The sequence below is a fragment of the Sapajus apella genome, unplaced genomic scaffold (assembly GCF_009761245.1).
Source record: "Sapajus apella isolate SASKATOON/1434 unplaced genomic scaffold, GSC_monkey_1.0 scaffold50, whole genome shotgun sequence".
Taxonomy (NCBI): Eukaryota; Metazoa; Chordata; class Mammalia; order Primates; family Cebidae; genus Sapajus; species Sapajus apella.
Window position 1 is genome coordinate 3,889,307 of NW_022436990.1, and position 13,026 is coordinate 3,902,332.

The following is a 13,026-nucleotide window of genomic DNA, read 5'->3' on the forward strand; positions in this document are numbered from 1 at the left end:
AATTTAGGAAAGTTCCTATCAAATATACAAATATAAAGTTTATTAAGTTAAAAAAGTCATAATGACTCAGGAATAGCTAATGACACAGAAGTGGATCAAAATGGAACACAGTAGAGAACATCAAATAAAACAGGTGTAGGAATTGTGTGTGTGAAAAAGGTGGGTTCAAATAAGTGGGTTTGTTAGACACTCTCATATGCCTACTTGTCAGCCATTTCTTTCTCCCTTCCTTGCAGACAAAGCCTCTTTCTTTCTTTCTTTTCTTTCTTTCTTTCTTTCTTTCTTTCTTTCTTTCTTTCTTTCTATCTTTTTCTTTCTTTCTCTTTCTTTCTTTCTTTTTCTCTTTCTTTCTTTCTCTTTCTTTCTTTCTTTCTTCTTTCTTTTTTCTTTTTCTTTCTTTCTTTCTTTCTTTCTTTTTCTCTTTCTTTCTTTTCTTTTCTTTTCTTTTCTTTTCTTTCTTTCTTCTTTCTTTCTTTCTTTCTTTCTTTCTTTCTTCCTTCCTTCCTTCCTTTCCTTCCTCCCTTCCCTCCCCTTCCCCTTCCCCTTCCCCTTCCCCTTCCCCTTCCCCTTCCCCTTTCCCTTTCCCTTTCCCTTTCCCTTTCCCTTTCCTTTCCTTCTTTTCCTTTCCTTTCCTTTTTCCTTTCCTTTTTCCTTTCCTTTCCTTTCCTTTCCTTTCCTTTCCTTTCCTTTCTTCTCTGTATGGCTGCTTTGTGCTGTAGAATAGGATGCTTCCCTAGTCCAGAGATGGTGAGTGTTGATTAGATTCTATGCCAATCATGGTAATTGGTTTACTTGATCATTTGATGGAATCTCAGCTAATGAGATAAAGGAAATCTGAAAGGCTTTGAAGAAATTTTCTGTTGTTCTTAATTGATAGAAGATGAGAATTGGATTTGCCAGCATCCCTTTTCTGCTTCTCAGTGAAGATAGGTAATATGGATGTTTGAAGCTAATCTGCAGCAGCCTTCTGATGGCCATGAAAGGACAGGTATGGAGATGAAAGCCATCACACTGAGCATAGTGGGATGTAGATAGGAAGCACCTGAATTGTGCTTCTGAATTAACCAATCTGGTAACTGCTTTACCTTTGGACTTTTGGTTATGTGAGATATTCCTTATATTGTTACATTCACTTTGGGTATGTATAATGTTACTTGTAGCCAAAAAGAAACCTCTCTCTTAGTAGAAACAAAGGGAGAGTTAGGTTATTCAAAAATAGTATGGGACAATTGAATATCCCTTTTGGGAGTGGGTGGGGAGAAACTTAAAGATTCATGTGTAAAACAATAAAACCATAAAATACTAAATAACATATGAGAATACTTGTGATTTTGTGCTAGAGAAGGCCTTTCCAACACACAAATGTAGGGACTCATAAAGGAAAATTGTAAAACTAAACAAAAAAACGTAACATCTCTTCAACAAATAGTGTCGGGAAAACTGGAAATCCACATAAAAAGGAATGAAATTGGATTGTTGTCTTAATGCTGTACATAGAAATCAAATTAAATTGGATTGAAGATTTTATTTATTTATTTATTTATTTTTTTTTTTTGAGACGGAGTTTCGCTCTTGTTACCCAGGCTAGAGTGCAATGGCGCGATTTCGGCTCACCACAACCTCTGCCTCCTGGGTTCAGGCAATTCTCCTGCCTCAGCCTCCTGAGTAGCTGGAATTACAGGCAGACACCACCATGCCCAGCTTGGATTGAAGATATAAAAGTAAAATCTGAAACTGTATAATCCTATCAGAAAACATAGGGGAAAAGCTTCATAACATTGGTCTTGGCAATGATCTCTTGGATAAGACACCAAAAGCATAAGCAACAAAAGCTGAAGTAGAAAAGAGGGACTACATCAAACTAAAACGATGCACAGCAAAGGGCAGTGAAAAGGCAACTTAGGAATGGAAGAAAATATTTGCAAACCATATACACTTGGCCTTTCTATCTGATGGTTCAATCAAGAATTCAACCAGCCTTGGTTTGAAATATTTGGAAAAAAAAAAAAAAAAAAAAAGCCGCGCTCAAGCCTATAATCTCAGCACTTTGGGAGGCTGAAGGGGGCGGATCACCTGAGGTCAGGAGTTCAAGACGAGCCTGGGCAACATGGCGAAACCCTGTCTCTACTAAAAATACAAGAATTAGTTGGGTGTGTGGTGGCACTTGCCTGTAGACCAAACTACCTGGGAGGCTGAGGCAGGAGAATTGCTTGGAGGTTGCAGTGAGCCTCAATCGTGCCACTGCACTCCAGCCTGGGTGACAAAGTGAGACTCTGTCTTCAACAAAAACAAAACCAAAGACTATAAAAATAAAAATACACATTTTTAAAATATAGCATAACAGTCATTTATGTAGCATTTACAGTGTGCTAGGTATAAGTAATTTTTTTTTTTTTTTTTTTTTTTTGAGATGGAGTTTTGCTCTTGTTGCCCAGGCTGGAGTGCAATGGCGCGATCTCGGCTCACCGCAACCTCCGCCTCCTGGGTTCGGGCAATTCTCCTGCCTCAGCCTCCTGAGTAGCTGGGATTACAGGCACGCGCCACTATGCCCAGCTAATTTTTTGTATTTTTATTAGAGACGGGGTTTCACCATGTTGACCAGGATGGTCTCGATCTCTTGACCTCGTGATCCACCCGCCTCGGCCTCCCAAAGTGCTGGGATTACAGGCTTGAGCCACCGCGCCCGGCCCCATTTGGTGCATTTTTCGAGTGGCTGGTACTGGTTGTTCCTTTCTATGTTTAGTGCTTCTTTCAGGAGCCCTTGTAAAGCTGGCCTGCTGGTGATGAAATCCCTGAGCAATTGCTTGTTCGTAAAGGATTTTATTTCTCCTTTGCTTATGGAGCTTAGTTTGGCTGGATATGAAATTCTAGGTTGAAAGTTCTTTTCTTTAAGGTGTTGAATACTGGCCCCACTCTCTTCTGGCTTTTAGCGTTTTTGCTGAGCGATCCACTGTGAGTCTGATGGACTTCCCTTTGTAAGTAACCCGACCTTTCTCTCTGGCTGCCCTTAGTATTTTTTCCTTCATTTCAATCCTGTTTAATCTGACAATTATGTGCCTTGTGGCTGCTCTTCTTGAGCATTATCTTTGTGGTTTTCTCTGTATTTCTGGACTTGAATATTGGCCTGCCTTGCTAGGTTGGGGAAGTTCTCCTGGATCATATCCTCAGGAGTGTTTTCCAGTTAGGATTCATTCTCTCCATTACATTCAGGTACACCTACCAAATGTAGATTAGGTCTTTTCACATAATCCCATATTTCTTAGAGGCTTTGTTCATTTCTTTTTACTCTTTTTTCTCTAATCTTGCCTTCTTGTTTTATTTCATTGAGCTGATCTTCAATCTCTGATATCCTTTCTTCTCCCTGGTTGATTCGGTTATTGAAACTTGTGTATAATTCGTGAGGTTCTCGTGTTGTTTTTTCAGCTCCATCAATTCATGTATATTCTTCTCTAAGCTGCTTATTCTTGTTAGCATTTCGTCAAACCTTTTTTCAAGATTCTTAGTTTCTTTGCATTGGGTTAGGACATGTTCTTTTGGCTCAGAGAAGTTTGTTATTACCCACCATCTGAAGCCTGTTTCTGTGAATTCATCAGACTCATTCTCCATCCAGCTTTGTTCCCTTGCTCGTGAGGAATTGTGATCCCTTGGAGGAGGAGAGGCATTCTGGTTTTGGGTGTTTTCATCCTTTTTGTGCTGGTTTCTTCCCATCTTTGTGGATTTATCTACCTGTGGTCTTTGTACTTGACTTTCGGATGGGGTCTCTGAGTGGATGTCCTTTTTGTTGATGATAAAGTTATTTCTTTCAGTTTTTAGTTTTCCTTCCAACAGGCCCCTCTGCTGTAGGACTGCTGGAGGTCCACTCCAGACCCTACTTGCCTGGGGATCACCTGTGGCAGCTGCAGAACAGTAAGGGTTGCTGCCAGTTTCTTCTTCTGTTATCTGTGTCCCAGAAGGATACCTGCCAGATGTCAGCCTGAGCTCTCCTTTATGAGGTGTCTCTTTGGATATATTGGGGTTGGGGAGCTGCTTGAGGAGACAGTCTATCCCTTATAGGAGGTCAAGTGCTAAGCTTTGAGCTCCTTTGTTCCGTTCAGAGCGGCTGGGCAGGTACGTTTAAGTCTGTTGCAGTGGAACTGATAACTGCCTTTTTTCCCCAGGTGCTCTGTCCTGGGAAAGTGGGGCTTCATTTATAAGTTCCTGATGTGCTGCTACCTTTTATCAGAGATGCCTTGCCCAGCAATGAGGTAGCTTAGTCACAGTTTGCCAGCAGATGTATTCCTGAGCTGCCATTGGCTCTGCCCAGCTGCTGTGAGAACTTCCTTGCGGTTTTGTTTATAGAGGTAGAGTTAGAACTGCCTCGGTAATGGCGGACTGCCTCAGTAATGGCGGACTGCCTCACTAATGGCGGACTGCCTCGGTAGTGGTGGACTGCCTCGGTAATGGCGGACGCCCTTCCCCACACAGAGCCAGACCGTTGCGGGTCCAGCTGTGCTTGCTGTGAAACTCTCAATCCAGAGTGTTTTAGATTGCTGGTCTTTGTGGGGGTGGGACCCGCTGTGCCAGATCACCTGGCTCCCTGTTTCAGCCCCCTTTTTTTTCAGTTCAATGGGTGACTCTGTCTCCCAGGTGTCCCAGGCGCCAATTGAAATGGCTGCCCAGATTTGTGTGAGGTTTTGTGCAGAGACCCAGTGCACCTGCTGAAACAGCCGTGCTGGAATCTTGTAGCGCTTTTCCACCCGGGAATCTCCTGGTCTGTGGGCAGTAAAAATTATTTTGGAAATGTGGTGATCACTCACCCTCTGTGTTCTCACTGGGAACTGCACTCCAGAGCTGTTCCTATTCAGCCATCTTGGATTTTCCTAGGCAAATTTCTTAAGCCCTCATATAAACTCTATCCCTGACCCTGTCATTATGTACATACACAGGTTAAACATACCCAGGGAGAGCATCCCTCTCTTGCCGGTCCCAGCAAGGAGATACCGGAGCCTCCTCTGTACATAGGTTCCCTTATAAATACTTTGGACTGATCACTGATGCTTAATGCTTCTTTCTTTGGAATTCCAGCCAGATTTATTTCCAAATGTTTTGGGGCAGTCCCTTATGGGAATTCCTCTGCTACCTCTTTTGGGGTGACTGCAGCCTCAGATTTAGCCAGGATGAAATGGTTTTTATCCAAAAGAAATGAAATTAGGGTCTTGAAGGGGTCTTTTCAGTTCCATTCATTGCAACATTCACAATAGCCAAGGGGTGGAAACAGCCTCTATATCTATGGATGAATGGATAAATGCATAAATAAAATGTGATATATGCATATAATGGAATACTATTTATCCTTAAAAGAGATTTTTGGGCCAGACGCGGTGGCTCATGCCTGTAATCCCAGCACTTTGGGAGGCCGAGGCAGGTATATCACAAAGTCAAGAAATCGAGACCATCCTGGCCAACATAGTGAAACCCCATCTCTACTAAAAGATAAAAATTGGCCGGGCGCGGTGGCTCAAGCCTGTAATCCCAGCACTTTGGGAGGCCGAGGCGGGTGGATCACAAGGTCAAGAGATCAAGGCCATCCTGGTCAACATGGTGAAACCCCGTCTCTACTAAAACTACAAAAAATTAGCTGGGCATGGTGGTGCGTGCCTGTAGTCCCAGCTACTCAGGAGGCTGAGGCAGGAGAATTGCCTGAACCCAGGAGGTGGAGGTTGCGGTGAACCGAGATCGCGTCATTGCACTCCAGCCTGGGTAACAAGAGCAAAACTCCGTCTCAAAAAAAAAAAAATAAAATAAAATAAAAATTAGCTGGGTGTCTGTAGTCCCAGCTACTCAGGAGGCTGAGGCAGGAGAATTGCTTAAATCCAGGAGGCGGAGGTTGCAGTGAGCTGAGATTGCGCCACTGCACTCCAGCCTGGTGCCTGGCGACAGAGCAAGACTGTCTCAAAAAAAAAAAAGATTTTTGGCTGGTGCAGTGGCTCACGCCTGTAATCCCAGCACTTTGGGAGGTTGAGGTGGACAGATCACCTGAGGTCAGGAGTTCAAGATCAGCCTGGCCAACATAGCAAAAACCTGTCTACTAAACATACAAAAAAATGAGCTGGGTGTGGTGGTGGCTGCCTGTAGTCCCAGCTACTCGGGTGGCTGAGACACAAGAATCGCTTGAACCTGGGCAGTTGAGGTTACCATGAGCTGAGATCGTGCCACTGCACTCTACCTTGGGCAACAGATTAAGACTCTTTCTCAATAAATAAAAAAAAAATTTCAAGCTGGGCATGGTGGCTCATGCCTGTAATCCCAGCACTTTGGGAGGCTGAGGCAGGCGGATCACGAGGTCAAGAGATTGAGACCATGATGAAACGCCCTCTTTAAAAAATAAAATAATAAAAATTTCATAAGCTTCAACATGATGAACCTTGAGGACATTACGCTAAGTGAAATAAGCCAGTTACAGAAGAGCAAATACCACATCATTTCACTTTTATGAGGTATCTAAAGTGGTCAGACTTAGAAACAGAAAGTAGAATGGTGGTTACACAGGAATAATGGGAGGGAAAAATGAGAGTTGTTCAGTGGGTATAGCGTTTCAGTCATGCAAATTGAAAAAGTTGTAGAGATCTGTATAACAGTGTGCATATAGGTAACAATACTGTACTGTACACTTAAAACATCTGTTGAGGGTGGATTTCATTTTTTTTTTTTTGAGATGGAGTTTCACTCTTGTTGCCCAGGCTGGAGGGCAGTGGCAGGATCTTGGCTCACTGCAACCTCTGCCTCCCAGGTTCAAGTGATTCTCCTGCCTCAGCCTCCCAAGTAGCTGGGATTATAGGTGCCTACCACCATGCCCAGCTAAATTTTTTTTGTATTTTTAGTAGAGATGGAGTTTCACCATGCTGGCCAGGCTGGTCTCGAATTCCCGACCTCAGGTGATTCACCTGCCTTGGCCTCCCAGAGTGCTGGGATTACAGGTGAGAGCCACCAGGCCCAGCCAGATTTCATGTTTTTTAACCACAGTAACAAAAGGACATAACACAGAGTTTGCACTGCAGAAAGCGCAATTTAAAAAAAAAAAAAAAGGAAAACTATAGTGCATACCACATAAATGAATATTTGCAATTTTTTTGGTAATAATAGAGACAGGGTCTCCCTATGTTGCCCAGGCTGGTCTCGAACTCCCGGACTCAAGTGATCCACCTCCCTCGGCCTTCCAAAGTGCTAGGATACAGGAGTGGGCCACTGCTTCCAGCCAAATATTTGTGTTTTAAAAATGCACATATAGGCCAGGCGTGGTGGCTCACGCCTGTAATCCCTGCACTTTGGGAGGCTGAAAGTGGGTGGATCACCTGAGGTCAGGAGTTTGAGACCAGTCTGGCCAGCATGGTGAAACCCCATCTCTAAGATAAAACAAAATAAAATGCATGTATAACTTTAAAACATACACTTTAACCTAGCAATTCCACTTCTACAAAGTTAACCTAAGTAAGTAAATGAATATGCAAACTTGTATGTATAAGGATTTTGACTATTTGGTTAGGTGTCCTTCAATGGTACTTCATTAAATTTTGATGCTAACATACAAGGAGATTCTGTGCAGCTGTTAAAAAGGATGAAATACATCTACATGAATTTACATAGAAAGATGTTAACTGGTATATTAAGAGAAATTTTGCTATAGGATGCTGCACATACAATATTTAAGCATATATAATGAATATATATATATATAGTATAAAAAGACTGAAAGTTACAAGTAAATTATATAGCAGTTCTCTGAAATTTTTGACATGAAGTTTCTATATTATTTGGGATTCTTATTTTTTTTTTTTGAGACAGAGTTCACTCTTATTGCCCAGGCTGGAGTGCAATGGCACGAACTCGGCTCACTGAAACCTCCACCTACTGGGTTTAAGTGATTCTTCTGCCTCAGCCTCCTGAGTATCTGGGATTACAGGCACCCACCACCATGCCTGGCTAATTTTTTGTACTTTTAGTAGACAGAGGTTTCACCATGTTGGCCAGGCTAGTCTCAAACTTCTGACCTCAAGTGATCCACCCACCTCAGCCTCCCAAGTGCTGGGATTACAGGTGTGAGCCACCATGCCCAGCCTATTTGGAACTTTTAAATAATCATCCCCTCAATACATATTTTTTATCTGGAGTGGGAAAACATGATAAAACAACCAGTGATTTTTAAACTTTTTGGAATCCTAGGAGTCCACAGGGTGCCTGATACAGTTTGGCTGTGTCCCCACCTGAATCTCAGCTTGAATTGTATCTCCCAGAGTTCCCACATGTTGTGGGAGGAGCCCAGGGGGAAGTAGTTGAATCATGGAGGCTGGTCTTTCCTGTGCTATTCTCGTGATAGTGAATAAATCTCACGAGATCTGATGGGTTTATCAGGGGTTTCACTCTTGCTTCTTCTTCATTCTCTCTTGCTGCTGCTATGTAAGAAGTGCCTTTCGCCGTCTCCCGTGATTGTAAGGCTTCCCCAGCCACGTGGAGTCATAAGTCCAATTAAACCTCTTTCTTTTGTAAATTGCCCAGTGTCAGGTATGTGTTTACCAGCCGTGTGAAAATGGACTAATAAATTGGTACCAGTAGAGTGGGGCATTGCTGAAAAGATAACCCAAAAATGTGGATATGACTTTGGAACTGGGTAACAGGCAGAGATTGGAACAGTTTGAAGGGCCCAGAAGACAAGAAAACATAGGAAAGTTTGGAACTTTCTAGAGACTTGTCGAATGGCTTTGCCCAAAATGCTGATAGCTATATGGACAATAAAATCCAGGCTAGGGTGGTCTCACATGGAGATAAGGAACTTTTTGGGAACTGGAGCAAAGGTGACTCTTGTTATGTTTACAGACTGGTGGTATTCTGCCCCTGCCCTAGAGATTTGTGGAACTTTGAACTTGGGAGAGAGGATTTAGGGTATTTGGCTTAAGAAATTTCTAAGCAGCAAAGCATTCTAAGAGGTGACTTGGGTACTAAGTCATTCAGTTTTAAAAGGGGAACAGGAGGATCAAAGTTCAGAAAATTTGCAGCCTGACTGTGATAGAAAAGAAAAACCCATTTTCTGGGGAGAAATTCAAGCCAGCTGCATAATTTGCATAAGTAACAAGTAAGGAGCCTAATCATGATCCCCAAGACCATGGGGAAAATGTCTCCAGGCCATGTCAGAGACCTTCATAGCAGCCCCTCTCATCACAGGCTGGGAGGCCCAGAAAGAAAAAGTGGTTTCGTAGGCCGGACCCAGGGTTCCTGTGCTGTGTGTTGCCTAGGGGCTTGGTGCCTTTGTTCAGGTTGCTCCAGCTGGCCAAAGTACAGCTCAGACCGTGGCTTCAGAGGTGGAAGCCCCAAGCCTTGGCAGCTTTCATGTGGTGTTGAGCCTGTGGGTACACAGAAGTCAAGAATTGAGGTTTGGGAACCTCCACCTAGATTTCAAAAGATGTATGGAAATGCCTAGATGCCCAGGCAGAAGTTTGCTGCAAGGTCGGGGCCCTCATGGAGAACCTCTGCTAGGGTAGTGCATAAAGGAAATGCAGGGTTGGAGCCTCCACATAGAGTCCCTACTTGGGTACCACCTAGTGGAGCTGTGAGAAGAGGGTGACCATCTTCCAGACCCCAGAATGGTAGATCCATGGACAGCTTGCACCATGTACCTGGAAAAGCCACAGACATTCAACCCTAGCCCATGAAAGTGGCCAGGAGGAAGGCTGTACCCTGCAAAGCCATGGGGTGGAGCTGAGCTGCCTAAGACCATAGGAACTCACCTTTTGCATCAGCATGACCCAGATGCCAGACATGCAGTCAAAGGAGATCATTTTGGAACTTTTAAGATTTGATTGCCTCGCTGGATTTTGACTTGAATGGGGCCCATAGCCCCTTTGTTTTGGCCAATGTCTCCCATTTGGAATGGCTGTATTTACCCAATGCTTGTACCCTCATTGTATCTAGGACTAAGTAACTAACTTGCTTTTGATTTTACAGGCTCATAGAGGGAAGAGATTTGCCTTGTCTCAGATGAGACTTTGGACTGTGGACTTATGGGTTAATGCCAAAATGAGTTAAGATTTTGGGGGACTGTTGGGAAGGCATGATTGGTTTTGAAATGTGAGAACATGAGATTTGTAGGGGCCAGGGGAGTAGAATGATATGGTTTGACTGTGTTCTCAACCAAATCTCAATTTGAACTGTATTTCCTAGAATTACCATGTGTTGTGGGAGGGACCCAGGGGCAGGTAATTGAATCATGGAGGCCTGTCTTTCCCATGCTATTCTCATGATAGTGAATAAGTATCAAGAGATCTAAAGGGTTTATCAGGAGTTTTCGCTTTTGATTCTTACTTTTTTTTTTTTTTTCTTTTTGAGACTGATTTTTGCTCTTGTCACCCAGGCTGGAGTGCAATGGCGCTATCTTAGCTCACTGCAACCTCTGCCTCCCAGGTTCAAGCAACTTTGCTGCCTCAGCCTCCTGAATAGCTGGAATTACAGGCATGCATCACCATGCCTGGCTTATTTTTTGTATTTTTAGTAGAGGCTTCACCATGTTGTTCAGGCTGGTCTCAAACTCCTAACCTCAGGTGATCCACCCACCTTGGCCGCCCAAAGTGGTGGGATTACAGGCATGGTTTAATCCCACCACTTTGGGAGGCCAAGGTGGGTGGATCAGCCCTTCTTCAGTCTCTCTTGCTGCTACCATTTAAGAAGTGCCTTTCACCCTCCTTCTTGATTGTGAGACCTTCCCCAACCACGTGGAACTGTAAATCCTATTAAACCTCTTTCTTTTGTAAATTGCCCAGTCTCTGGTATTTCTTTATCAGCAGCATGATTAATACAGTGTCCGAGGCTGGGAGCTGGGTGGGGGTAGGGGATAGCCCTGAAGCTACAGGAAGTCAACAGGTGCACCTGGTAAAGACCTCTTGGTTTAAAATATCTGCTTCTCTGGTTTAAAATATTTATGGTGAGGCGCAGGTTCAAGCAACTCTCCTGCCTCAGCCTCCTGAATAGCTGGAATTATAGGCATGCCCAGCTAATTTTTGAGATGGGGTTTCACAGTGTTAGCCAGGCTGGTCTTGAACTCCTGACCTCATGATGCACCTGCCCTGGCCTCTCAAAGTGCTGGGATTACAGGTGTGAGCCACTATGCATGGCCACATTCTTTTAAATATTATCTAGTTCTCAGTAATTTTATTCTTGATGAGTAGAATGCCTAAGTGTATGCTCAGCCACTAGTTATGAGAAAATGTAAATTAAAACACTTGATACTTTACTTCTATTAAAACAATCCCCAACCCAATCCCCACACCCCCACCCCAAGTATCATATCAGCAAAAAACGCGAGGCTATAACACAGCTAGCCGTGGTACAGGTTAGTATTCTAAACCTTTTAGAGTAGACTGCTGGCTGCCTACTCAATATCTACTTGCCCCCTTTAAAAATAGAACCCCATTTTTGTTTGGAGTGGCAACACGCCTAGCTACATTTTTGAGCAATCTTTACAATTAGGGCTGATCATATGTCATAATTCTGGCCAATGAGATATAAGTTGAGGGTTTCTTTTTTTTTTTTTTTTTTTGAGATGGAGTTTCGCTCTTGTTACCCAGGCTGGAGTGCAATGGCGCAATCTCGGCTCACCGCAACCTCCGCCTCCTGAGTTCAGGCAATTCTCCTGCCTCAGCCTCCTGAGTAGCTGGGATTACAGGCACGCGCCACCATGCCCAGCTAATTTTTTGTAGTTTTTAGTAGAGACGGGGTTTCACCATGTTGACCAGGATGGTCTCGATCTCTTGACCTCGTGATCCACCCGCCTCGGCCTCCCAAAGTGCTGGGATTACAGGCGTGAGCCACCGCGCCCGGCCGAGGGTTTCTTAAAAAGCTCTGCTCCCCAGATACAAACAACAAGAAGGGGTGGAGCCATTTCCTCCCCTGGAGTGTACATGTGAGGCAAGAGATAAAGAAACCATACTTCATAACCAAAAAGATGAAAACTACATACTAAAATGATGAAAGAGAAATCTGGATGGAGCCCAGAATATTTAGGACATTGTAGAGCTGCTGTACCATCCTGAACTTCTCACACCAGAATTATATAAGAAGCAAAAACAATTTTAGAAACCTCAGTTTAGCCAAGTTTTCAAAGTGCAGTATTAACTGATAGACTCTTTTTTTTTTTTTTATCCTTTTGAAAGAGAGTTTCACTCTTGTTACCCAGGCTGGAGTGCAATGGCGCGATCTCGGCTCACCGCAACCTCCATCTCCTGGGTTCAGGCAATTCTCCTGCCTCAGCCTCCTGAGTAGCTGGGATTACAGGCACGCACCACCATGCCCAGCTAATTTTTTGTATTTTTAGTAGAGACGGGGTTTCACCATGTTGACCAGGCTGGTCTCGATCTCTTGACCTCTTGATCCACCCGCCTCGGCCTCCCAAAGTGCTGGGATTACAGGCTTGAGCCACTGCGCCCGGCCAACTGATAGACTCTTATGGCTTGCCTACTTTCGGGAACTTTCGATCAAAGGAAAATAGTTTGAAAAAAGAAAAAGCTGTGTACATGAAGATATCAGTGTAGTATTTTTTTATATTAGATTAGCACTGAAAATAAAATTACATATCCAAAGATGAGGAAATTTTTAAGTACTTGGACTGCCATTTTATAGTGAGCTTTATGAGTCCGGCACAGTGGCTTACGCCTGTAATCCCAACGCTTTGGGAGGCTTAGGCAGGTGGATCATCTGAGGTCAGGAGTTCAAGACTAGCTGACCAACATGGTGAAACCCTGTCTCTACTAAAAATACAAAAAAATTAGCTGGGCATGGTGATGCATGCCTGTAGTCCCAGCTACTTAGGAGGCTGAGGCAGGAGAATCACTTGAACCCAGGAGGTGGAGGTTGCAGTGAGCCAAAACTGCGCCACTACACTCCAGCTTGGGCAACAAAGCGAGACCCCGTATCAAGAAAAAAATAATAAAGTGAGCTTTATGAAGACATAACAGAAAAGATTCAAATATAAAATGACCTCTGCTCTAATTATAACTAGAGGCA

The 13,026-nt window shown here is 43.7% G+C and overlaps 1 long non-coding RNA gene across 1 annotated transcript; it reads right to left on the bottom strand.

The window, feature by feature from the left end:
* Positions 1-8,363: 8,363 nt before the first annotated feature.
* On the bottom strand, positions 8,364-11,029 carry LOC116526234. The gene is made up of 3 exons (XR_004258038.1): positions 10,685-11,029; positions 10,578-10,581; positions 8,364-8,426 (listed from the first exon to the last, which is right to left on the bottom strand). It is a non-coding gene; the product is annotated as an uncharacterized LOC116526234 (long non-coding RNA).
* Between the last annotated feature and the right edge of the window lie 1,997 nt (positions 11,030-13,026).